This window comes from Stegodyphus dumicola, chromosome 1 (assembly GCF_044657685.1).
Source record: "Stegodyphus dumicola isolate Sdum_Otavi_A_Nest chromosome 1, ASM4465768v1".
Lineage (NCBI taxonomy): Eukaryota > Metazoa > Arthropoda > Arachnida > Araneae > Eresidae > Stegodyphus > Stegodyphus dumicola.
The window spans coordinates 110,870,200-110,897,819 of NC_140768.1; the positions used below are offsets into that span (position 1 = coordinate 110,870,200).

General features: G+C 32.4%; 1 protein-coding gene across 4 annotated transcripts in view; it reads left to right on the forward strand.

Annotated features, from left to right (window-relative positions):
* Positions 1-1,298: 1,298 nt before the first annotated feature.
* The window catches only part of LOC118191118 (serine/threonine-protein kinase tousled-like 2), a 558,371-nt gene continuing 532,049 nt past the window's right edge, over positions 1,299-27,620 (forward strand). For 2 of the 4 annotated variants that reach the window (XM_085819358.1, XM_085819342.1), the window contains exons 1-3: positions 1,299-1,572; positions 2,161-2,250; positions 11,306-11,384. The gene's annotated coding sequence lies outside the window, so the exon portion shown is untranslated. The remainder of the gene's footprint in view (positions 1,573-2,160; positions 2,251-11,305; positions 11,385-27,620) is intronic. The other 2 variants (XM_085819346.1, XM_085819339.1) reach the window with 1 other exon arrangement.

Genomic DNA, 27,620 nt, shown 5'->3' on the forward strand with positions numbered 1-27,620 from the left:
GCGCGCCGCGCAAATTGTGCTTCGTGAAGCAGACGAACTTTCCAGCTGATGCTGAAGTGACTCAGATCTCATTGTATTGAAGTCTTTGTATATTTTTATGTTACATTGTTAGTAATTAATAGTGTTCTTTCATAAATTTCAGAGAGTACTTTGACGACATGCAGAATAATTATAAAAAGCATTTTAATTAATTTAATTAATTAATTTAATAATTATTAATTTTTAGATAAATTTTGATTGTCTCATGATTATTTCATTATTATAATTACACTTTAATTTTATTTTCCAGTTGTAATTCGAGAGTTTACACAAGTATTTAGGAAATAATTCAAGCATTAAATAATATATAATTACGAAATTGTATATGAAGAATGAGCTTTAAAATAAAATTATGTTAATAAATGTATTATTATTATTATCTGATTAATTCTCCATTTTTCCCATGTTATTCTATTAATTGCTACACAATATTTGCAAAATATTAATCTTTAAAAAAAACTGAAGATATTTTGTTATCTTAAATTAATTAAGGTAACCAAAGACAAATATCTATTTTAATGAATAAATTATCTTTTAAGGATGATCAAACAGACTTTTTTAAGACAATAAACTATGCAATTAAAATTTATATAATTAAATATATATTTCTGCTATTAAGTTGTAAAAAATAAATATTTTGTTTTTTAGAATATTTTAAATAGTAAAAATTTCCTAACATAAACTTTCTTTGCATGCAATACATTATTCTTAATAATGTTAATAAATGCAATTACTGGTAAACTATCACATTTATTAAATACGTAATTATCTGTAAAATGTAGGTTGCATTTCAGAACAGACTTAACATATCGATCGACTAATTTTTCTGAATTGCAGTAAGAAGTTACAGAGAAAAAATTTACCGATATTCTTCCTCTAAAAAATAAGATTTTCTTCTCATTTTTGCACTCAGTGAATATATGAAACTGTAAAAGATAAATTTGCATCACACCTAAATCCGTGCATTAGCCGTATCATCATCGCCGCCGTGTGTGTGAAATGAACACTAGAAATCTGCTTTTAATTATCACTATAGAATTATTGTATTTGTGATCATTAAGTTTTACAAACAAAGCAGTAAACTGATGTTGGTCTTAGTATAGTGCAAATAAATATATATAATCGCATTAAAAGGAATAAACTGCTGTAGTATATCAGATTAACAACTAGGACTGACGGACATCTTTGATGTAACAATTTTCCACGGATGTAACAGAACTATCAAATGTTAGTTTGGTTAACATTTATGTAATTGTTGTTAAGCTTAAAAATGTTTATATTTGTCTGGTATTGATAAATTAATATGCGTTGAATGGTCAAGAACTATACAATATACGGAAGAGTTGAATCCTTTGTTATTTTTAATCATTTTGACTAAGACTTCTGTTATGTGTGTTTGAGTGAAAGTTACTGCCATCGATGTGAATGAGCATTTCACGGATTTTCTTGTATTCCGCTAATTTTTAAAAGTTTTTCAGAAAACGTGTGCTTGATTATAAGTGACTGTATTTGCATGATTTCTTTTCTGCGCAGGTATGTATAGTTTATTTTCCATAAATATGAATTATGATTAACAAACTTGTAGTTTTTCGTTTTTCATTTCAAATTTTCAGACATTTGTGAATAAAAGATTATGCGATTGATAAGAATTCCCCCTTTCACGTTTATGATATGCATAACTTATCCAATTATTTCGATATTAAACTGAGAATTTGCAGTTATAGAAATGCCATTGATGATTATTAACATCGCACCGAAATAATTTATTTGTACTTAACAAGTGGGATTCATGAAACGTTTTTGAGTTTATATACCAGTTTTTATAATATTAGAAACAAACGATATACTTCTGTCTTAAATTTTGTTTTATATCATTTTTACTTTCCGAAATAGTTTTCTTGTTTCAAAACTTTTATGATAAGTCTGTACATCTTGATTTTACGCTGCATCTGGTCTGTGAAGTAAAAGGGCCTAAAAGGTTAAATATTATTTATTATCTTTGAAGTGTAATATGATTATTTACTTTTTTTTTTCACTTTTGCTGTTACTTTAAAAATAGTACTGCATACTTCTCACAAATCTATAAATGAATAATATAATAACATTTGTTAATATTTACAGCTGCTAATCCAATTTGAACCCTGGTGAAATATATGATAAAACTTTTGTGATGACAAAGGCATTAATACACCTAATTTGATAAAGAACATAGTAAGTGCCTTTCTTATTAAATGCTTTTGCAATACAATTGAATGCAGTGTTGTAATTATTTTTATCTATATAGTAAAGAAAAAATATTTAATTGCAGTGCATGAAAAAGTTAAATGCTATTTGAATATTTTATTTATTTATTTATTATTATTTTGTAAAAATATAGCCCAGGTGTTCTGGACATTTAATAAAAATTTAAGCACTTAATTGATTTAAAAAAAAAAAAAAAAAACTTTTATGGTTAATAAATAGAATTTACTATAACTTGTAGTTTTTTTTATTTCTGCTAAATGATAATTATTTTTATTGTTTATTGTGTTAACTAGCTGCATTAGTTGTGGGTTAATTTTGTCATACAAGGTTTGATTGAATTGTATGTGACATTATTATTATACTCTAAATTGTGTGTTTATCAACTGTGGTTCCGAAAGGTTCTGATCATTTACAGACATATCTGATGTAGGGAAAATGGTTAAAGGAAACACAATTTACTAAGTTTAATAATTTAATAACATAATTTGATATGTTATCATAAATACTGTTCTCTTTTCAGAGGTAATTGATGTGAAAGGTTTCACTGTATTTTATTATGAAATCACACTTAAAATTTATGTATATTAAATTTTTTTAAATATACTACTTAGGTAATTTTCTGATTAAATATAACATGGCTTCAATAAGTTGAAGAGCATCAAAAGTAGAATTTGAAGTTAATTGTTTGGATAGGCCGGGTATTTGATAGGTATATTTTTCTGCGTCCTTCAATTTGAGCTTACCAAAGATTGACACTGTTTATCATTTGACTTTTAACTTCTGTTAGGTAAATCTGCCAATCTGTAATAAAATACATAAATAGGATTATGAATGAATATATTTATACTGTTGTTCTACATTGTTAATTAACTAGTACATTCTTGATAAAAAGCATCTTCAAGGTTATTTTATGTAGCTATCAGTTAGTTGTATTATTAAACAATAAAGAATCTGGATGTATATTCTTTGTACTGTTGAAAGACAACGGCACTTTGAGTCACAAAATTTTGAACTCGTATAGACTTATAAGGTGTTTCTCCCGCCTTTTTAGCATAACTTTGTAGTGTGGTGGTCTGCATGTTGGGTGCATATTCCAGTGGTTCAATACCTGGCAAAGGCGTTGCTCATTTTTCATCATGCCTGCTTCCAAAAATAACTAATGTCTCTACAGTGGCACCTGAACTAAAAGGGTGGTGGATAACGATTCTCCAAACCCAAGATTTGGCGATTGGGTCCCCTAAAACAGTCACCCTTTAAAAGGGGGAGTATATAAGGTATTTCTCCCGCCTTCTTAGCATGCTGTCGTAGTGTGGTGGTTTGCACGCTTGGTGTGTATTCCAGAGGTTCGCGGTTTGATTCTTGGCGAAGGCGTTGTTCATTTTTCATCTATCAGGCTTCGAAAAAGTCCTTATGTCACTACAGACTTTCTGTTGAATATATGCATCTTAAAGCCCAAAGTTTGAATTTTGGATTTGTTTTGAAATTATTTCGTATTTTGTATGAAATTAAATTAATGCAATTTTGATTAAAAAATTTATTGATTTAAAAGCAATGTGTTGGCATTTAGCGTATGATGTTTAGGTACCTTTCCTTTATCTGCTCGCAAATCTGGCAATTGTTTCTCATTATGTTTTGGCAGCCATTTTTTAAGTTAAATATCTTTATAATATAATTAATATTTTATGATATATCTTTATGTGCTATATAATCTTATAATATAGTAAATATAATACATATAATTTTATAACTAAATTTTTTTTCTCATTGTCTTATTATTAATTACAGTCAAAAGTCTTTAATCCGGACTCGTCGGGACTTTGGCGATTCCGGATTATCGGTTTTTCTGGATTATAGATCAGCAGTTTAAATCTGGTAAGATGGCATGCAGAAATTATAAAATTAAAAATATGAAACCGTAATTATGAAATAAAGAGCAATTATGATCTAAAGGGTATCAAAATTTACAAAAAAAGCTTAATATTTATTGTTTACTTTATTAAACATTTCTTTCAACGCGCACAGCATACATTACGCATAGTCGAAAGTAGAAAATTGCAACCAGAAAACTAATTGATTTGTATTCGTGATGTTTATAATGACGAGGAATTTGATTTAAATCATATCAAAGACGGAGTACATCGAGATGGAATACTACATTTAGTAAGGAATTATAAGCCGAATAAAATAAAAACATCTGCCCTGAAGATAAGGATAGTGCTGACAGATGAACTTCCAGTTCATTGCGTGCCGCAACGTCCCCCCCCCCCCCGCAGAGCAGCGTTAAATTGATAAACATATTGATAACAAAACAAACGAAGGATATGCATTTATCCATTTTTTGCAGCAATTCCACTTTTTGTTTGATGGGCATCGAAACATACTTTCGCTTTGTAGATCCTTTACATATTAGTAAATATATATCGGAAATTCTATTTGACATAATCGAAAGTTCAAGCTTACTTTTATAAAAACTGCTCTAACAGTCTGCAAAAAATAATAAGCCGGATCTAATTCGAAGATTAAGGAACAATGCAATCTGCAACATTAACTGAAATAGATAATTAGATAATTTTAGCTTAGCTTATATTGCCCATTATACGTTAAACGTGCATGCATAAACATATTATGCGCATGTGCACACGCATATTTAAATCATATCAAAGACGGAGTACATCGAGATGGAATACTACATTTAGTAAGGAATTATAAGCCGAATAATGCCTTCACGCACGTGACTAATGCTAGTCACGTGCGTGAACGCATTATGCGTTGAAGCATGCACAGAAAGTTTGTAGCTTTCAGGTCCGGATTAACGACTTTTGACTGTACTAGCGGGCTGCAGCCAAACTAAAATTTGTTACTTCTATGTACGCCTAAAATGCATATCTATGAAAACATCTCATTATGAATGAAAGCATTTCATTCTTTCCAAGCAACAACCTATTTGTAAATAATTTTTTTATTGCCAAATTAGGAAACAAAAACATTTGCCAGTTCAGGTTAATATATACATCATGATTTAAATTTAATTTAATATTTTCTCAACATCAATAAAATAAATTAATATATTATGCCAGTTATACTTACCTGAAACAAAAAGTTGTCAACAGCAGTTATTTATTTAAAATGCTGACATTAATGAAAAGTTTTTGAAAAACAATGATGTCACATGAAATCGCATGCTTTCTGCAACATCAGAATACGACCGTATATGATAAAAATATGTTTAAAGTTTGCAGTGGTATTTTTATTTTATATTTTGTAAAACATACAAATTTTGGTACTTTTCCGTTTTGCCGGTGCAGGCGATAAAGGCACCAATAATGGTACAACTGATGCCAAACGGAATATCCTTGCTGGTAACATTTTACGCCTCATTTTCAAAACAAGTCGCAGCCATTTCTTATCAGATTGTTTTTTTCAATACTGGCATAAAATTACATAGAATTTTTACCAGATAGTTCAATTTTATGACCTAAGACCACTCGTGGTAATTAAGTCAATTAGGAAGCAATCACACCTCTCACCCGAAGACAAAAATATAGTCAAGTCTCACCCAAAGACAAAGTCAAGTGTTAAATTCATCAATTCTTGAGGAATGCACCAGCAAAGTAAAGCGCTGTGGTTTCGCATAATTTCTGAGTAAGCTATTCGTACAAATTGAAACAATTCTTGCATTTAAACTTGTATTCCAAATTAAGATTTAACTTGAAATCAATGTAGATAATTACTGAGAGAATAAGATTTTTGTAACGTAGTTTACGTGAGATGAAATTACTGGGAGGCAAGTGATATGAACCGGCGAATCAGAATGTTGAATCATGAAAGCATAGTAAATTCTTAAATTAATGTTTTTTACAAATTTATTGTCTTTATTTATTGGCTTTTTACAAAATTTTAAACAATATTAAAATGTTTATGTCTTCAGAATAAAAAATTCTTAGAACTAACATTTGTTAAAAATTTTTATGTGTATATTGTATGTTGTCACCAATAAAATCTGCTTGGCGAGCGAGATTTGCGCTGGCGAAACAGAAAAGTACGCAAATTTTTTACCAACAAACTCTATGATTTGAAAGTGAGGAGTGGCATATCGAAACATACTTTCGGTTTGTAGATCCTTTACATATTAGTAAATATATATCGGAAATTATATTTGACATAATCGAAAGTTCAAGCTTACTTTTATAAAATTGTTCTAATAGTCTGCAAAAAATAATAAGCCGGATCCAATAAGAAGATTAAGGAACAACACAATCTTCAACATTATCTGAAATAGATAATTTTAGCTTAGCTTATACCATCCATTATATATTAAACGCGCATGTGTAAACGCATATGCGCTTGCGTAAAGGTATTATGCGCATACGTATTCCTCTATAAAGTTTGTAGCTTTGAGATCTGGATTATAGATCATTCCGGATTAAAGATTTTTGACTGTATTACTAATTCAAATATTTCCAGTTTCCATAATTTAATTAGTTACATTTGTATGTTTGCAATAACCTTGTCATGGTAATGCATATATATATATACACATATGCAGGTTTTTGTATATGTAGACTGGCTTCCAAGAGTTAAGCACATGGTGGTAAAACCAACAATAATGGAAAACTAAAGCTTTGATTGTAAGCAGATTGCACCTGAAGCTGGGAAATGTGTTAATGCATTAAAGAAAACAGGCATTATTGATAAAACAAATGAAAACAATAGTTTATATTTATAAATTATATAAGGACATCATATTTTAGTTGTAACGAATTGATATTTAAAGCTAAAAGCAAAGAGAAAAACTTCCATTAATAAAGTACGTGACCATCTCAGACCATCACACAAGCTGTACAGCTATTGTCCGTGCTCTGAATGAGGCAATGGCCATTCCTCTATTAAGGCAGTTCCAGACTGCAGCTGTCTGATATTGATTGGAGGATGTAAATGTCCAGAGATAGTATGCCTGAGAGCATCCTAAAGATTCTCAGTAGGTTGAAGTTCAGGGGAATATGGTGAAAATTATCTAATTATCGATTTCAATTAATGTTGATGATTGCGTTGTTCCTTAATTTTCGAATTGGATCCGGCGTATTATTTTTTGCAGACTGTAAGAGCAATACTATAAAAGTAAACTTGAACTTTCGATTATGTCAAATAGAATTTCCGATTCTGGAGCTCCCAAAGGATCGTACAAAATGAAAGTATGTTTCGATGTTCATCAAACAAAAAGTGGAATTGCTGCAAAAAATAAATAAAGACATGAAGAATGTGACAGAGAGGTTAGTGAAAACGAAAAAATTTCGATTGACGAGTTAGTCGGTATTCTCGGCACAGCAATTAACGGGACTTGAGCAGCGGAACTTTGTAACTGAACAAGAAATTATGTCTGTTCATAGAATTAAAGAGAAACAATTATCACATAAAACGAAGCAACTTACATTGAAAGAAATGTTTAATAAAGTAAACAAATAAATATTAAGCTTTTTTTTTTTTTTGTAAATTTTGATACCCTTTAGATCATAATTGTTCTTTATTTCATAAATTACGGTTTCATATTTTTAATTTTAGAATTTCTATATGCCATCTTACGAGATTTAAACTGATGATCTATAATCCGGAATCGCCGAAGTCCCGATGACTCCGGATTAACGACTTTTGACTGTACCATCCGTTAAACATTAAACGCGCATGCGTAAACGTATTATGCGCATGCGCAGAAAGTGTGTAGCTTTAAGGTCCGGATTATAGATCATTCCGGATTATGGATGTCAGGATTAAAGACTTTTAACTGTATTATGAGCTGTTATATGAAAATATTTGTTCTTACTATTTTATGATATTGTAGGCAGGGGAAAAAAATCAATATTTATGTTTCAAATTTCAGAAATCATGTCTATTTAAAAGCATTTATTAGCACTCAGCAAATCACAATATATATATATATGTATCAAGCAAAGCAGTAATAACAATTTTTAAAAAACCAATTTTGGTCTAGAAAACATCTTGCACAATATGCTGCAAAATAAGTAAAATATAAAAATTGTAGTAAGCTCGCCTAAAAGTTACCAAGAGCTGCTGCTCCAAAAGGTTCAACACGTTTTCAAAAAAATTAATACACATGAAAATCAAATCATTAGACATGTAAAACATTAAAAAAATTAAAAAACAGAAAAAGTTAAGAAGTAAGCGGAAAATGGTAAATTAGCCCAATTCGACTTCCAAACAGGCTTTTCAAGGGAAATTTCATTTATTTGAACGTCGAATCAAGCTAACCCCCATTGCGTGTTTCGCCGAAACAGACAATTGAAAGTTTTTCGCTAAAAATTTTTTTAAAATTTAGACAAAGTGTCTTGGAAATTTTAATAGTCTCGATTCTCTGTTCCAATTTCCCTAAAAAAAAATGTGTTGCCGCCACCCTAAATAAAATATTTTCATCTTCAATGCATCAATTTGTTCCCCTTTTTCAAAGCATAAGATGCAGGTAAATTTTTTCTCAGACTTTTCAGATTTTTCTCAGATTTGTCTACTGCTGCTATTTGAAGACTAAGTGATTTAAAAGCAATAAATGAGTTTTTTTAATCTCCGTTAATTACTTGCTAAACTTATCAAATTAACTCTAAGCAGAACTCATTAAAATAGTTATATATTTTTTCTTTTTATAACTATGAGGGATGTTTTTTAAGTAAGTGCTGTTTGAAAATAAAAACCAAACGATAGAAAATTTTCAAAAACCAAATTTATTTTCAGATTCTACATATGTTTCTTTATTTTTTAGTACAGTTGCCAAGTCTGTTTAGTATCCAGTCTAGCGGTTGGTAAAGCTCGATGATTTGAAGCTCGGTTAACCTCGAGCTCGATTGTTTTTTCAGGCTTTCGAGTATTTGAAGTTGATATACTTACATTATCAAAAGACTTATAATGGACTTATAATTAAAATAATATTTTTTTAGAAATTTAAAAGAAACTTTTTCTTTACTTTATTTATGCATTTATACTAATGAAAAATATTTTAAAAACACCAGTGTATATAGTAATTTATCTGATAGCTTTGACCTAATTTTGGTGCAAAAATTGTTGGCCACGGAAAATGCCCTCTCAGAGTCAATCGATGTTGGTTTTATACTGTAAAGAGCTTCAAGTAACTGCTTTAAATTTACAGTCAATTCACCATTACTTTTTGACAAAGAAAATTCTTGGCTTAATTTTTTAAAGTGGTCACCTTCCGGTAGTTTGCTGGTTGTAACTCTAAGTTGTTCTTCAAGAGAAGCACCAACTTTGTAGTTGTTTCTGCTTCGTTGCTTGATTTTTCATTTGGTGAATTTGGTGATGAATCTGGTGACGGAAATAAATGCTTCATTAAAGCAGCTGCTAGTTCTACAGAAGCTTTTGAGGCGTTTTATTTAAGTTATATGGTGAATTCATTAAATATATGATGTTTTTGTTAATCCTGCTATTGATTTAAAAATCGATATTTTCAGAAAGACGACTATTTATGTCAGGTTCTTGTTCAGTTAACTTCTCTCACATAAAGTTGCTAGAAATGCAGTACAAAGTCCATAATCCGGACTCGTTGGGACTTCGGCGATTCCGGATTAAGGGTTTTTTTCATATTATAGATCATCAATTTAAATCTGGTAAGATGGCATTTAGAAATTATACAATTAAAAATATGAAACCGTAATTTATGAAATAAAGAGCAATTGTGATCTTAAAGGGTATCAAAATTTATAAAAAAAAAGCTTAATATTTATTTGTTTACTTTATTAAACATTTCTTTCAATGTAAGTTGTTTAAGTTGCTTCGTTTTTTGTGCTAAACATGCATGCGTAAACATTAAACGCGCATGCATAGCATGTGTAAAGAATACAAAAAAAAGTTTGTGGCTTTGAGGTACTGATTATAGATTATTGCGGATAATGGACATCCGGATTATAGACTTTGTACTGTATATGCTGTTCATAAAGTGGCTTGTTTTTTACCCATAGCGTTAAGCGCCACATCAATTGGTTTTAACGCCAAGACTATCGATTTTTTTAATTCCAGGTTTAAATTTGTTAAAGATGTTCAGATCCAAGCTCAATGAGTACTTTGTAACGTCATACGATTTTACGAATGTTTCAAGCATTTTCAGCATTGAATTCCATCTGGTTTTACAATCCAGAGAGAGTTGTTGCTCTATCTGTAATTTTTCTCTACATTTAGGCTTGAACAAATCTGAACGCGCAACAGAATTTTTGAAAAAAATTACACCTTGTCTCACAATATTTATCTTCAGTCTTTACATATTAAAAAGTTATTGTAAGAATGTACTTCAGAGTATGCATAAAAGAGAGAACTTAGTGACTGAGACTCTCGCTGTGCTGTCTTGCCACTATATAGCTTGGTGCACATTTGATTTATACTTTCCAATTTCATTTTGCAAGAGATGCTGATTTATTCAAATAGTAGTTTCAAACTCACTCCCCCCGGAGCAATTTTATGCAGCCCAGGGATACATTTTAAGTTTGTTTTTATCACAAAAATGGGGCTAATAATTTTAGAGACATAAAGATGTGAAATGAGCTTATGTGCATGATTGCTATTTAAGGAAAAAAGATAGAATGAATATGTTGGGGCTTTGACAGTGTATGCTTGTATGCCTGGCCATGTGACTGGGGTAGTGTGAGAGATTTCTGCAGTTGGTGTAGCCTGTAAATTTAATTTGCTAGCTGATGCTAAAGTATTCTGAAACTTCCAGGTTTTTGGTTAAAATAGGCTATTTAATGGTTAATTCAATATATTGGTATTAACTGTAATAGATATCATGCAAAAATTTGATACTTAGCTATTCGTGCACTTAAATTACAAAGTATAACTGATAGAAATTTCTTGCTGGTTACATTTCAGACTAAAAATAAATATAAATTTGAATTTTTCCTTTGCATTATTGTCATTATTGCTTATATATGTTTTGATATATATTCAGTAAATGAAATTTATTTTTATTACTTATTTTCTTTTTATTGTTAAAAGTGTTTTTAAATTTTGTTAGAAAAGTGGTCTGGCCCATCAGCATTCGTCCCACACACAATTTGAGTTTGATGCCACTCAGCTAAGCATTCAGTTATGGGGTAAAATGTTTTTTTATTTTACTAAATCTTCTTTTGGAATTCATTCCTGACTGGTAAGTTCTGTGTGGTATAATGGATTACTGGAGCCTGACATGAGCGTTATTGTTAAAAATGTTTTTAAATTTTGTTAAAAAGTAGTCTGGTCGATCAGCTGCTTTCAAATTGAGCATTTGCCCACTTACAATGTGAGTTTGAAGCCACTCTAAGCATTCAGTTATGAGCAGTGGCGTAGCAAGCATAACTGGCGCCCGGGTCAAAATACCTTTTTGGCGCCCTCCTCCCCCCCCCAAAAAAAACTTTCAGTAGTATAATGTATAGAATATATTCGTAATAAGAAAACAATGCAAATAATAATAAAATGCTGAATCTGCCATAAATAAAATACTCAAAAATATATTAAGAATAGTCACTACCTAACTACACTAGCCTTAAATTTGGAAATGCATCTGTGTCGGCCGGAAAACCAGACATACGATGATCGAGAATTAGTCAAAAAGGTGTTATTTATTTTACATATTTATATAAGTGTTTTTAAAAAGTAAAATTTTAAAAAGTAAAAGTAAAACAATTAAAAGTTTAATATCATTATAGATAAATACATATGTGGCAACTTTCCTACTACAACTCAACTCTGCCAGTCTGGTATACCCATAGCAACCAAAAACAAAATAATATTTATTCTATTCAATTGTTATAATTATTTAACGATCTGTCTCAAGAAATTGTACTACCATAATTGGTGACCCGTATTTATTACGAATAGCAACCTTCAATGTTGCACGAATATGGAGTTTATATGTCAAAATTCTGAGCAGCAGTAAGTTACTCAGTGTGATGAGATGCAAGTAAGGCATTTAACCTGTGATTAAGCATTGTGCCGCATTCCGGCTAGTCAACATATTTCTGTCAATTTCAGCGGATATATGTATCGTCTGCTGCATTTGAGCCGCCAATTTCTCTGATTTCAAGTACCAAGAAACTGTGTCACTATATACATATTGATTATTTTTCTATACATATTATTTTTGTGCATATTCTATACATATTATTATTGTGCATATTTGATTGATCTAAAGTGGTTGACAACGATGCTGCTTCACAATTGGCGCGAGTGGCAGCTAAGCCACCGCCTTTTTGTCGCCGAGATCCATCGTCATGGTTCATTCAGTTGGATGCACAGTTTAAATTGAGTTAAATTACTGCCGACGAAACTCAATTTTATACAGCGATCGCCGCGTTAGAATTAGAGGTACTGCAATCAGCTTGTGAAATAATTTTGAATCCACCAGCGACAGACAAATACAAATCTTAAAAAAAAAATTAATTTCTGTTTATGAAGAATCTGAGACAGTTAAAATCAAGCAGCTGTTGTACGGTTTACAGTTGGGTGATTGAGGCCTTCTCAATTGCTGTCTAAAATATCAGACTTAGCTGTCGGTAACCTAACGGATAACATTCTTAAAACATTATGGATTAATAGACTCCCATCTAACATGCAAACCATTTTAGCGGCCAGTTGCGAGCCACTAAATCTTCCCAAAATCGCTGATAAAATTCACGAGCTGGCCATTCCAATGCAAATACACGCAGTGCAGGCTCCTGGTCCAGGTATTATGGCGTTAGAGGCTCAAATTGATGATTTGTCCAAACAGGTTGCTCAGTTAGTAGCCATCCAAGCTGAACCTTTTCACCGCAACCTCTCCACATCACTAGTCGAAATACACGTTCTAACCCACAAAGGAAACGTTATGAAAGCCCTCCTCCGGGTATTTCTTTTTTACCACCACAAATTTGGAAACAAGGCAAACAAATGGCACCCACCGTGTGACCCACCGTGACCAGGAAAACGAGAAGGGCCGTTGCTCGAAGTCATGAATGACAGGGGCCGGAATTTTGCGCGCCTTTCTGTCATCGAAAAGAATTCGGGCTTAAGGTTTCTTGTAGACACCGGGGCTGATGTTTCTGTCGTTTCACCACATTTTCACGAACAAAAGTGCCTTACCAAGTTACAACTTTATGTAGCAAATGAAACTCCTATTCAAACTTTTGGTGAATGCCTTGATATCTGTTGATTTAGGATTGCACCGCAACTTCCAATGGCCATTCAGTATTACTACTGTTTCAAGTCCTATTATTGGCGCTGACTTTTTACAAAAATTTTCTTTGCTTGTCGATCTTAAGAATCATTGTTTGATAGATTACACAACCAAATTAACTTATCTGGGAGTAATTCGCAATAGTCAAGATTTGAGCATTAAACTGATTTCGGGTAACTACCCATGGCATCAACTTCTCAGAGAATTCCCTACAATCACGCGCCCAGTTATGGGTATTTCCAAACCTAAGCAGGATGTACTACATTATATTGAAACTATCGGACCTTCATTTGCCGCTAAACCAAGACGCTTACCTCCGTACGAGCTTAAAGCCACCAAAGGGGAATTTCAATACGTGATGGAACAGGGAATTTGCCGTCCTTCAAAAAGTTCACGGGCCAGTCCGCTCCATCTAGTTCGGAAACGAAATGGTAAGTGGCGATTATCGCCGATTAAATGCAGCTACAATTCCTGATCGTTACCCAGTCCCGCACATTCAAGACTGTGTATGCAAGTTTTAGAGGGAAAAGTTATTTTTACAACCCTTGGTCTTCAGCGGGCGTATCACCAAGTGCCCGTTAACTCAGCTAATATTCCAAAAACTGCGGTTATTACTCCTTTTGGACTATTTGAGTTTCATGTCATGACTTTCGGCTTATGCAATACTGCTCAAATTTTCCAATGCTTTATAAATCAGGTGTTAAACGGCCTCGACTTTTGTGTACCTTATTTTGATGACATCTTAATCGCCTCCTCTTCAGAGCAAGAACACCTATCACATTTGAGAACAGTTTTTGAACGTTTTCAAAGGTACGGTGTCAGTCTTAATACTTCCAACTGCGTTTTTGGCCAACCAAGAGTATCCTTTCTTGGTCATGAAATTTCTGCTGATGGCGTTCGACCCCTTCCAGATAGAGTCAGCGATATCCGCTATATGCCCGAACCATCTACAGTGAAGGACTTAAGAAGATTTCTTGCTATCCTCAATTTTTATCGATGTTTCTTACCTGATGCAGCAACCATACAAGCACCTCTAAATTCCTTTTTTTGGCTGGAAGCAAGAAAAACGATAAACGTGTTATAATCTGGACCACAAAGTCTCGTGAAGCATTCCAAAAATTCAAAAAGGATTTAATTTTGGCAACGAATTTGCAGTATCCTTCTGCATCTAAACCATTATCACTCTACGTTTATAAGGTATTTCTCCTGCTTTCCTAGCGTGGTGTAGTGGTTCTGCACGCTGGGCCAGTACTCCAGAGGTCCGCAGTTCGTTCCGGGAAAAGGCAGTTGCTAATTTTTCAATTTCTCTTGCTTCCAAATATCCTAATGTCTCTACAGCGGCACCTGAACTAAAAGGGGTGTTGGATGAGGATGCTCCACACCCAGGATTTGCCGATTGGGTCCTCTAAAAACCCCAGTCACCCTTTAAAAGGGGGAGTATGTAAGGTATTTCTCACGCTTTTCTAGCGGACCTTTGTGGTGCAGGGGCTCTGCACGCTGGGCCGGTACTCCAGAGGTCCGCAGTTCAATTCCCGGCGAAGGCGTTGCATATTTTTCATCTCTTCTGCTTCCAAAAAATAACCTAATGTCTCTACATGTTGACGCATCAAGAACAGGTATAGGAGCAGTTTTACAACAGAAAGATAAAAAATTATGGAGACCACTTTCATATTTTTCTAAAAAACTCTCACCAGCACAAACAAGATCGCGAATTATTAGGAATTTATGAAGCTGTCAAGTATTTTTGACATATGCTAGAGGGTCGAAAATGTTTTCATGCTCTTCACAGATCACAAACCCTTAACCTATGCTTTTCAACAGCGTTCAGATAAAGCTTCTCCTCGTCAAATTATACTCCTAGACTTCATAGGGCAATTTTCAACAGAATCCGTTATATTGAGGGTTCGCAGAATATTGTTGCAGACACCTTGTCTTGTATTGAAGAACTAGCCGTTCCTTCGCCAATAAACTTTGCTGCCCTTGCGGATGAACAACACCAGAATTCAGAACCCTCTTGAAAAGCAAATTTTCCACCAATCTCAACTTGCAGCCTATGCAGCTGTTACCTGGAAAATCACTTTATTGTGATGTTTAGGATTCAAGAATTTCTACCTTATGTTCCCTCCGGATTTCGCCATGCTTTTTTTAGTCAGTTACATCGTCTGTCACATCCTGGCATCAAGACTCCGAGGAAACTGATACAGAAACGTTTCGTATGGCCTAGCATCCAAAAGGACATATCCAACTGGGCATGTTCGTGCTTGGAGTGCCAAAGATCTAAAATTGTCAGACACACCACCAACCAACTTAAAATTTTAATTTGCCCTCATCTCGCTTCAATCACGTGCACCTCGACTTGGTCGGGCACTTATATTTATTAATAATAATATGATACATGAATACAATTAATTACTATGTATACATTTTTCTTACCTTGGATGAAGCAAATTTATCATTTACTTCATCAAAGTCGATCCTTTCAAATTTTTCTCTTTCCACATTTAAAAATGCTAGATTACTTAGGGGATCTTGTTCCATCGTTGTTTGTAAATATGTGAAATTTATTTTAATTTGCTGAACGAATGTTCATAGCTAGCATTTGATAATGAAATAGTAAGTAGTATTTGAAGTGCGACTGTTAGGTTGGAAAAACATTTTCTCTATAGATCTGTAGTGGAGTTTTAGGTTCCGTTTCTTTTCTACTGCGGAGTAACGTCATGCAGTCACATTCACTGCTCAAAACAATTAAGGTATATTGTGGGTTCGGTATGAAATAACCATATCATCGACAACCTTTTTGAATGAAAGGAAACAGAAGAGATTATAAAGGAAAATTATAACGTTTACGAAGTTGGGAATATGCAAATTTAGTCTGTGACGTCGAAAACTATGCGTTTTAGATAAGAAGTAAGGAGCGACCTACAGTATTCCTTTTATAATAGGAGATTAAAAACAATTGACATGTGTTGAATGCTTCGTAGCAGTGAATATACGATGTCTCAGCAAGATGACTTAGTTGAATCGGTAGCCAGGAATGCCATCAGTCGTTTACAGGAGAGTCAAACGCAATCCATTGTAGCGGAAACATTTGGATTTTCCAAAAATGTCATTTCCAGATTATGGAATCGGATTTTGGAAACTGGATATGTTTGAGAAATTCCGGAGAAGATCGTGTTATCGTTTTAAAATAAAAAGCGTTTTAAAATAAAAATAAAAGTACATGCATTTCGTTTAAAAAATAGAAATATATCTCTACTTTGGAGAAATAAAGTGGTCAGAAAGAACGTTTTGGGTGATGTACTGCAAACATTTTATTACACATTTTATCAGGAAAATCAAGAAAATAATTAATTATATTAGAATAGTTATTAATTTTAAATATATTTTCCAGAAATCGATTGTTTGGAAACCATTTGGTGCCCCCCCTACGAGCGGCGCCCGGGGCATCATGCACCCCCTTGCCCCCCCCCCATCGCTACGCCACTGGTTATGAGGTAAAATGTTGCTTATTTTACTAAATCTTCTTTCGGAATTCATTCCTAATTGGTAAGTACTGTGGGATACAGTGGCGTAGCTAGGGTGGGGCAAGGGGGGACATCTGTCCCTGGGCACAGCATCCAAGGGGCGCCAAATTGATGCTACGAAATTTTTTAATGAAATGTTTTCCATTCTTCGCACACAGAAAGGGGCGCAAATTCTTCAGCTGTCCCCGGGCACTGGAAACTCTAGCTACGCCCCTGGTGGGATATAATGGATTACTGGAGATGAGACAAAAGTATATACTATACTATACTACTTTATTACTAAATTATTATAATAGAATAGAAAGTTGGTAGATATTAAATTATCATAGTAGCCAAACATGGATGATTCAGTCCATCCAGTCATAGTACCTTATTTTATCTGCAATAAAGTTCAGGGATTCACAAATGCTGGCCAGACACCATGACACAACTGTAAAGCTAGTCGATGATATTCTTCGTCTTGCAGGCACACAAGCCATCTGCTTTGGCCTTGAGAAAGTTCATCTCCTCCTGTCCACGGCTAATGCTCATCTGAACTTCTTTCCATTGCGCTGGCAGCAAACTTGAGTGACTTCAGTCTGCAAGGGCCGTAATTCCCACAGTACTGAAATTAAAACCACCCCTGCTTTATGTTTTTGGTGGATCTAGTTCCATACTTCTTTATATGTAAAATGGAATTGATACCTTTAAACATTTTCATTTCCAGGGCTTTCCTTGTGTAGGTCTTAAGGTTGTGTCCTGCATAAAGGTGCATAATGGAGATAATATTTCAAGACAATATAAATACCTGTATACATTCTCATTTATGACTGCTATGAAGCAAAATTTTACTGTGTAGGTTGTGTGACTGTCAGTAAGCAAAGGGTGGGTTTTGTTGGTTTTCCTGTGATGGCAAACATTTAAAAAATTTATTCAAGTAAGCTATTTTCTTGATGTCCGTGCTGTATTAAAGTACATTAAGGTTCCCTTTGCCTGTGACATACATAATCTTGATTTAGCTCTCTCTGTGCATGATTTGGCTGAGACATTTTTGAAAAGACAATATGGGCAAGTTTAACCTTTTTTATTTCTGTAATTAATAAGGATACTTGTGTATTATTCCATCAGCTGCAAAACTCATGTCAAGTGGCGCAATTTAGCGCCAATTATGGATAATCGTAATATAGCAGCACACTCGTAACATGCACGCTTTCGTTTGATGTAACTCCGAGTGATTCTCAGTAAGCCATCTTTTGTGTAACCTTTACTTAACAAAATAGTAGAAATTGACGAAAGCTTTTTTACGGAGCCCATAAATAAAGATGGTCAAATTCTGACGTTTTTAAAAAGAGGTATCAATTCTTCAGAACTCCGCAGGAATGACTGGTGGAACTCTGGCAGAATCTCTGCCAGCTTCATGGTTCGATGGTAGCCAACGTTCATGATCAGTAGGATAATACATAAGTACCCTAATAAAAGATATTAAAGAATGTAAATGTTTGTTATAATTGCAAATATAAAATGCATGTAAATTATTAATTTAACCCTCTGACCGGCCAGGGTTTTTGCTAAGAAAGCACAAATTTTCCAAAACTACAATGAGAAAAAATTATTTTCTTGATTTTAATGTAAAAATTCTCCTGGTATTTTATACCTGAATTTGTGTTCTTTTAATAGATTGCCTTAATTTCTTTGACTTTTAATATGCACGTATATATACGTTCTTGCGGATGTCACAAAAAATATTCTAAGCCGTATATATACAGCTCGCCAATTAGGGAGTTAATAAAATGGATTTGAATAAATTTTTTTATTCCAAAGATTTTGTGTATTTTATATTCATGAAACTAGAATGATTTTTTAAAATTTCAAGTTCAGAAAGCCTCTTGGCAACAGTGTTTAGTCTAAGATAAACAAAAAGGGATACAAACAAAAGTGAGACATACTGCAAAATTCAGATACTAGAAAGCAAAAAACAAATAATCAAACAAAAATTCAGAAGTTTGTGAAAAGCTCTCTCACACCTCTCACAGTGTGGAATAAAAATTAAAGCCAGACATTGTAATACAGGAGAGAATATGGAGGGTAAGTACATTTTCACAGGTACATTAAGTACATTTTCACAGGGAGGTTGTTGTGGGCAAGAAGCAATTCCAATTCGAAAAAGATAAACTGAAATGCAGTCATGTCCAGTTGTCAAATGAAAGGCAGTCAAACAGAATGCACTTTGTACTAAGGATTCCAAAATAAGAGGGAATACACTGGAATCAGTTTTCCTGTGACTCTTGTAGGGGCAATTCAAGAAAATCTGTTATTTATCAGCTTCCTAATTAACTACTGGTCTGTGTGGACTTGCAATCACCAGTCAGTGGGGCTATCAGGTATTTTGGGAATTTCCCGAGGAGCAACCTTATCTCTCTTATGAGTGGTTTTAAAAAGATGAACATTAAACTCATTGAAAGAAAAAGATTAGAATAATACTCTTTAAAATAAAAAATATACTAATTTTAACCACATTAAATTCATCTTCTTAACACCATAATTGTTAGCTTATTGCAAATTCATAATTCTATAGTATAGGATTCTATAATATAGGGAAAGTAGAACTGAAGCTGGTAAAATTATTTAAAAGAAGTATAAAAAAAAAAAAAAAAATTAGTGAGCTGTTTTAGATATTGCAGAAGGTGATTTCAAAGCTCAAGCTGATAATTTAGTTTCAAAATTTTTTTCATTTATGTTTGTTTTCTTAGTTAATATTTGATGTAGCATTTCAAGTGCTGTCAATGTCTTAAGAGGAATGGTGTAGAATCCAGCATTTAATTTACAAAAGCTGTTACAGAAAATTCTAGTTCTTTTGCAGAATTTGAAGACACCAAAGAAAGAATAGTAGTTTGAAAACATTATTAATTCTGCAAAAGAAGTTCCAGAAAATCTCAATATTGATGCTGTTTTTTGAACAATTTGAAGGAAAAAAAAAAAAAAAAAGACTGTGAAACATGACATGAATTATAAATGCTGTTTAACAAAATAATAATAATAAAAAATGTTACTGTATCATCATTTACAGAAAGATTTCTGCATTTGATACAACACAAATGAAGGGTTTAAACTCACTGATTTCATAAACAGCATCATGATAATTGTCAGAAATAAAATCTTTAAAAGTATAAGATGTTTGTAATTCTACGTGGGGATTTATTTAAACACTATAGCTATTTATAGCTAGATTTGAGGGATAATAAAAATTCTAGAAGTTATGATTATCTTACTTTGAAAAATTAAAGTTGCATTTTTGTAAGAAATTATTTTTGCTCAGAATATTTTAAAATGTACATAATGAAATTAAAGTAACCTGTCTATTTCTTATTTAATATAACGTGTATCAGTAGCTGCTGAAGAGAGAATTTTTTCCGAAGTTAACAGTTTTTTGAAAATTAATTTCAGTTAATTTGCAAATTTAACTGTATTTTATGGAGGCACCTTGCACAATTTTTTTTTTTTTGTACCTTTGGGATGATGCTGTTCATTTCTATATTGCAATTCAATGGGTGTGTTTTCTGATCAAACTATGTATAATATTTCCTAAATAGAAAATTGATATTAAATTACTATTTAATAGCTATTTAGCATGATATGAGTTCATTCATTTTGTTTCCTCTTCATTTCTACATTGTAATTTAATGATAGATTTGTTTTCTGATCAAACTGTGCAATATATTTCTTAAATGGATAATTTTATGCTGAACTGACATTAAATTACTATTTAGTCATCATTTAGCATAAAGTGATTTCATTTATTTTGTTTACTCAATATGCATATGTAAAATAAATTTTTTTAAATTATTTGTAGCAGGTCCTAAAATCTCTTGTTTAATTTGGTTATTTTCTCATGCTATCCTAAAAAATAGCAAAATGCTTATAATAAACACAAAATGTTCTGAGGCCATGCATTGTCCACTTCCATTTGAGCAAGAAATTGTAGGGCAGAAATTTCTCACATTGGCAGGTCAGCAGAAAGCAACTCCTGAATGTGGGCAATTTGGATTGGATAGCATTGCAGGATGTTTTGTAAAATTTTACGAATCATGCATATAGGCATATCTAAAGTCCTTTCACTGCAAATATCCACATCATTGCTTGTTTCTTCTTGCCACATCTTCCAGTGATGTCAAAGCAATTGCTTTCTTTCCTGTGCCAGATCTCGCATCAAATGAACCCGTCTCTTCGGAATTGCGAATTAGTTGACAGACAGTGAACCTGAGCATGTCTTATACCCATTAATATCTGGACCTTCTTCAAGGCAGTTGACACACAGCCACCATTCTTGTAGAAAAGTTTCAGAGATCAGTCCTTCATTGACAGTCATGATAAGCTTCTTAGATGTAGAATAGAGAGAACTACCTCATGTTTTTATTATACAACTAGCAGCTTTGCTGCCAGCCTTCGTCTGGCTTTTAAATGTACCGTAAAAATGGCTGAAGGAAACACCAAACGTTAAATATAAAAACTGCGTAGAATTTTACTCTGCAGAACAACTTCATAAAAAAAAGTTATTACGTATAACAAAATTACAATGAAATAAGCAATATCCCTTAATACAAATATTAATTATCCTAATAAATAAATTAACCAACTTCCCTTTGCAAAATCTTAAGGTAGATTTTAGACCATTTGAGAAAGATTAAATCATATGAGAAATGATTTAATCTTTCTCAAATATACCATTTGAGAAAGGTATACCAAACCTTTATACCATTTGAGAAAGATTAAATCTTACTCAAATGGTATAAAGGAAGTTAAGAACTTTGTTTCCTAAAAAAATCACTCAAAACTTTTCAATGTCTTAAAAACAGCGAAATGTGCAATAAATAACATAAAAGAATACAAAAAACAAAAAGTTCTGGAAAGCAAAGTATAATTAATGATATTTTATCTTTTATTTTCAAGAGAAAAAAATTACAATGAAATAAGCTATATTCCTTAATACAAAAATTAATTATCCTAATAAAAAAATTAACTTTTCGTTGAAGAAAAAAAAATCATGCAAAACTTTTCGATATCTTACAAACAGTGAAATAAGCAAAAAATAACATGAAAGAAACTTAAAAAACAAAAAATTCCGCGTACATTTTACTCTGCAGAACAACTTTATCAAAAAAAAATCAATAAAAATGTATTATATATATAAAAAAATGACAATGAAATATGCCAATCTCTTAAAAACAGTGGCATAAGAAATACAATGAAAAATTGTTGCCAAACTCATATTTCTGAAAGAATGAAACTATTCAGAATGATGCGATTTCATCAAAAATCTTTCAACAACAATAAAAAAGGAAAATTGTTGCCAAAATCACATTTTTAAAGATGTGAGATATGTACTCGAAAGCTTCATTTAAAAATTTAAAAAAAAATACAAATTATCATTATTTTTCCAAAATTCTTTTTGTAAAAGCAGTCGCAAGGATAAAAGTTTAAAGTGTCCAAAAATCAAAGAAAAATAAACTGTACATTTTTAAAAATAAACTTTTAAAAAAAAAATCTCGTTGAAAAGATGTTAAGCTCCCTTTGTTAAATAAATTTGTATTTAATCGATTTATTGAAACACGAAATTTATTTTAAGTTGGTAAAATAGCTAAGTGCCTACGTTTCATGACGATGTGAAAATGCAGTGTGTAGAGTAAAATCTCGCTTTCCTAAAGCCCATTATGTCTCTGACGTGATTTCATCACAAAACATAAAATAAAAAAAGTTCTAATTCGAATTTCAAAAAAATCACTTCGAGGTGCACTGGCTGTTCTCTAGATGCACCTATGTACCAAATTTCGTAGCAGTGGGTCTATTAGCTTACACGCAGCGCGAACGAAAGACACACACACAGACAGACTTTTTGTTTTATTATATGTAGAGATTAATGTGCGGTGCTCATGCCCTGAAATTAGTGTAGTACAGTCAAAAGTCTTTAATCCGGACGTCCATAATCCGGATCTCAAAGCTACAAACTTTCTGCGCATGCGTAAACGCATAATACCTTTACGCATGCGCATTTGATGTGTAACGGACAGTATAAGCTAAGCTAAAATTATCTATTTCAGATAATGTTGCAGATTGCGTTGTTCCTTAATCTTCTAATTGGATGTGGCTTATTATTTTTTGCAGACTGATAGAGCAATTTTTATAAAAGTAAGCTTGAACTTTCGATTATGTCAAAAAGAATTTCCGATTCTGTAGTTGCCGAAGGATCTACAAAGCGAAAGCATATTTTGATGTCCATCAAACAAAAAGTGGAATTGCTACAAAAAATGCATGAAGGCATATCCTTTGTTTCTCTAACCATTCAGAAATTTGTTTATCAATTACATGCTGCACTGCGAGGAGGGGGGACGTCGTGGCGCACAATGAACTGGAAGCTGTTCTGTCAGCATTATTCTTATCTTCAGGGCAGATGTTTTTATTTTATTTGGCTTATAATTCCTTACTAAATGTAGTATTTCATCTCGTTGTACTCCGTCTTTGATATGATTTAAATCAAATTCCTCGTCATTATGAATATCACGAATACACATCAAATAGTTTTCTGGTTGCAATTTTCTAATTTCGACAATGTGTAATGTCTGCTTTACCCATTGCACGCGTTGAAAGAAATGTTTAATAAAGTAAACAAATAAATATTATGCTTTTTTTTTTTGTAAATTTTGATACCCTTTAGATCATAATTGCTCTTTTATTTCATAAATTACGGTTTCATATTTTAAATTTTATAATTTCTGCGTGCAATCTTACCAGATTTAAACTGATGATCTATAATCCAGAAAAACCGATAATCCGGAATTGCCGAAGTCCCGATGAGTCCGGATTAAAGACTTTTGACTGTATTATGATTAGCATGTAATTAGCACATGTAATTTGCATGTTGTTAAGAGTACAGTGTCATCTGTTCATACAATTGTGAAAATTTTTATTTTTCTTTCATCAGACGAATATCCATTATTTCACTCATATTCAGGTCAAATTTCAAGTCATTCTGACCAGTGTTTCTTTTTTTAGTTACTTTTGAAAGGGTAACTTCAGTTATTATCATATTTTCTGTTAGCATATTCCCAAATATCAGGTATCGTTTGAATTTAAATTGATAGTTAAATAGTAATGTTGTATGATTAATCAAAAGCATAACTGAACTGTATTGTAACAACTTTAGTCACAAATGTAGCTAAAGCTCATTATACATGAAATTTATTCCTTTCAAAATTCATTGTGGGAGATAATGCAGCCTATGTTATATATACTATATATATATATTAAATGTTGTATGATCTTAAATTCATTTAGTGCGAAAACAAGTTACTACTACTTGTGCAATTGCTGCAAAGTAAGTTAATAATAATTTATTTACTAAAAAATATTGATTATATTATCTCCTAAGTTTCATTATAGTAGGATTATCTTAAAAGAGTGAATCCATACTAGTAAGTTATATTTTGAAAGATGTTTTGAAGTAACTTGAAAGTAAAATGTTATGTGTATGTGAATAAGCTTTTATCAATTTGTACAGTTTCATAGCATCTGTTAAATTTAACATTATGATAAAATAATAAAGAAGTAGCATGTACCTTTCTCACATAATTATTCCAATTAACCATTGTATTGTGATTCATTTGAAGCATGCTTTGGTGGGCAAAACTGACAAATATTACTCCTAATACCAGTACAGTACAAAGTCCGTAATCCGGACGTCCATTATCCGGAATGATCTATAATCCGGGCCTCAAAGACCACAAACTTTTTTTTTTGTATGCTTTACGCATGCACGCATTGAAAGAAATGTTTAATAAAGTAAACAAATATTAAGTTTTTTTTTTTTTTTTTTTTTTTTTTTTTTGTAAAATTTGATACTCTAAAGATCATAATTGCTCTTTATTTCATAAATTACGGTTTCATATTTTTAATTGTATAATTCCTGCATGCCATCTTACTAGATTTAAATTGATGATCTATACCTGATGAGTCCGGATTACGGACTTTGCACTGTAATAAATAAATTATCAGGAACAAAAGGAATGCATTATCAAACAAACCACACATGTTCTTAGACATCTCTTTTTTCCTGCCAGGAGCGAAGAGCCATTTCAGCTTTGTTTTATATTTTATTTTCATAAGTTGGTTATTGGAAAATAACCTTTCTTTGTGAAGGCTATCTCTTCTTTGAAGGAAGAGCGGCTTATTTATCACTTGGCTACTTCGAGGCTATTAAATCCAGTGTAATTAATGGAAAACAAGCATGATTAGATGAAAAATGCAGTTTCATGAGCACTAGTTAGAAATCCAGAAAATGTCAGAAAAGAAAGGGAAATATTGCAAAACAAAAAAAGTAATGGAAAAGTACCAAATTGAAATCAATATGTATGAAATTGTGCAGAATATTATTATTATTAAGTATTATTATTATTAAGTATGAAATTGTGCAGAATGTTTCAATAAGGAGTTGATTGTTTAATTATGGTGAAATATGTTAGTACTATTGTCATGTTTATTGGAGAGATTGTGTTCATGAAGGACATTTTAAGAAAACCTGACTGGTTTTCTTAATTTCTTAATAACTATATTATAAAAGTTACTTCCATGATCAGTGAGATTTTGAAGTGTAGGCACTATTTCCTCTGAACTGTGAGGGCTCATCATTTTAAGATTCAGAGTATACGTAATATTTTTTTTAAATTATTGAGTTCTTCTTGACATGATTCATGTGATTCCATAAATCTGTCTTTGTGCTTCATTAAAATAATTAGTCTATCAAAAGTTCTCCCGAGTGACATTTTCAGAGATTTCTTCAGATGAAAAAACTTTGATATTTTCTAATTACCCACACCCTTTTCTTAAAGATTGCTGACTAATTTTTTGGCTAGGTAAGATTCAAAAGAAAACAGCTATTTTAAAAAAATGACAGTACACTAAGAATTATGTGAAACAGTAATGAATTTACAAAAATTAAAAATGCAAAAAATATCCATCATAAATCATTTACCTTTTTTTCTTGTGCTGTTTTCCCCACGTATACAGTGATATGTTTTAGCTTCAGTAAATATGAGAGAAATGCAGAAACTCAGCATTGTGGGCAGCTTGGCACTGTGCATACTGTCATTCTCCCCCATGTGCATAGTGATCTATTTTTTGCTTAAAGACATCAGAAAATTGAACAAATTTGGCACTGCTCATGCTGTTATTTTCCCATGTACTCTTCGGAAAAAAAGGGGGAACAGTCTATATCTCAAATTCTAATAAAATTCAACTTGCATTTTTCATGTCTCGGCAACTTAGCATATGTATTAGGCGTGACTTAGTGTATTGTTACGAAATGTACAGACGCGGTAAGATAGCTTCCTCGCAAAGCAGTTTTAGATTTGCCATAAAATGGCAAGGGAAGGCATGATTGCCACATTTGGCAAGAAATCACTGATTTGGTGACAAAACTGGTGATATGCCATGGACGGATGGAGAACCTTCTGGAACGAATTCTTACCAATTTAGCCCAGAATATTCTCGAACACAAGCCAAAAGCTGTATAAACCCTGCTGGTCCGCAGTCAGTGAGTGTGCCTCGTCTAGGGGTGAGATAGTTAGTCAGCCCGTGCGGAATCGATCGAGTTGACAGATGGGCAGTAAGTGCTGAGTGAGTTGTTAAGTGCATCAAAGAGTCTCTTAGATGTATCGCAGTTAGTCGAGAGAATGTGTTATAAGCTCCGGGAACGACTGAACTGAAGAGTCGGGAGCTGTGCTCTGTGTGTCGTCGAGTTGCACCATGGAGAGTCTCCAGACTATGTGGAGTTCTGAGAACGACCGAGCAGAGTTGGAAGCTGTTCTCTAATGCTTTGCAGTGAAGCTGTTTCCACCTTTATTGCCTGACAGTGTGAAGGCAGTATTGCTGATTATTCCAGCGTGTTTATTGCAGATCTTCGATGACTGTAAAAGTGTTTTGGAGCTGTCCTGATTAATATTAGTAAATAAAGTGTGCTTCAATATTCCATCAATGGCTGTCATCGTTATTGACTCCAAATCCACACAAACCCCGTACGAACATGAAGAAAATTAAACGTAACAATTGGTGTCAGAAAAGAAAAACGCAACAGTATGTATTAGATTTATATATAGCATTGTTCTAATATAGGTGTTTTGACACAAAATCAGACTTTTTCTGAAATGACATGCTAATTTTTTTCCATACTCAAATTATGTTAAACTTCCAAGTTTTGTAAAAATCGCACAAGTAATTTAAAAAAAATTAGCTCTCAAAATTTTAGCTCCTCATTGTTAATCGAATTTGATATATATTTATTAATACAGTCAAAAGTCGTTAATCCGGACTCGTCGGGACTTCGGCGATTCCGGATTATCGATTTTTCCGGATTATAGATCATCAGTTTAAATCTGGTAAGATGGCATGCAGAAATTATAAAATTAAAAATATGAAACCGTAATTTATGAAATAAAGAACAATTATGATCTAGAGGGTATCAAAATTTACAAAAAAAACTTAATATTTATTTGTTTACTTTATTAAACATTTCTTTTAATGTAAGTTGCTTCGTTTTATGTGATAATACTTTCTCTTTAATTCTATAAACAGACATAATTTCTTGTTCA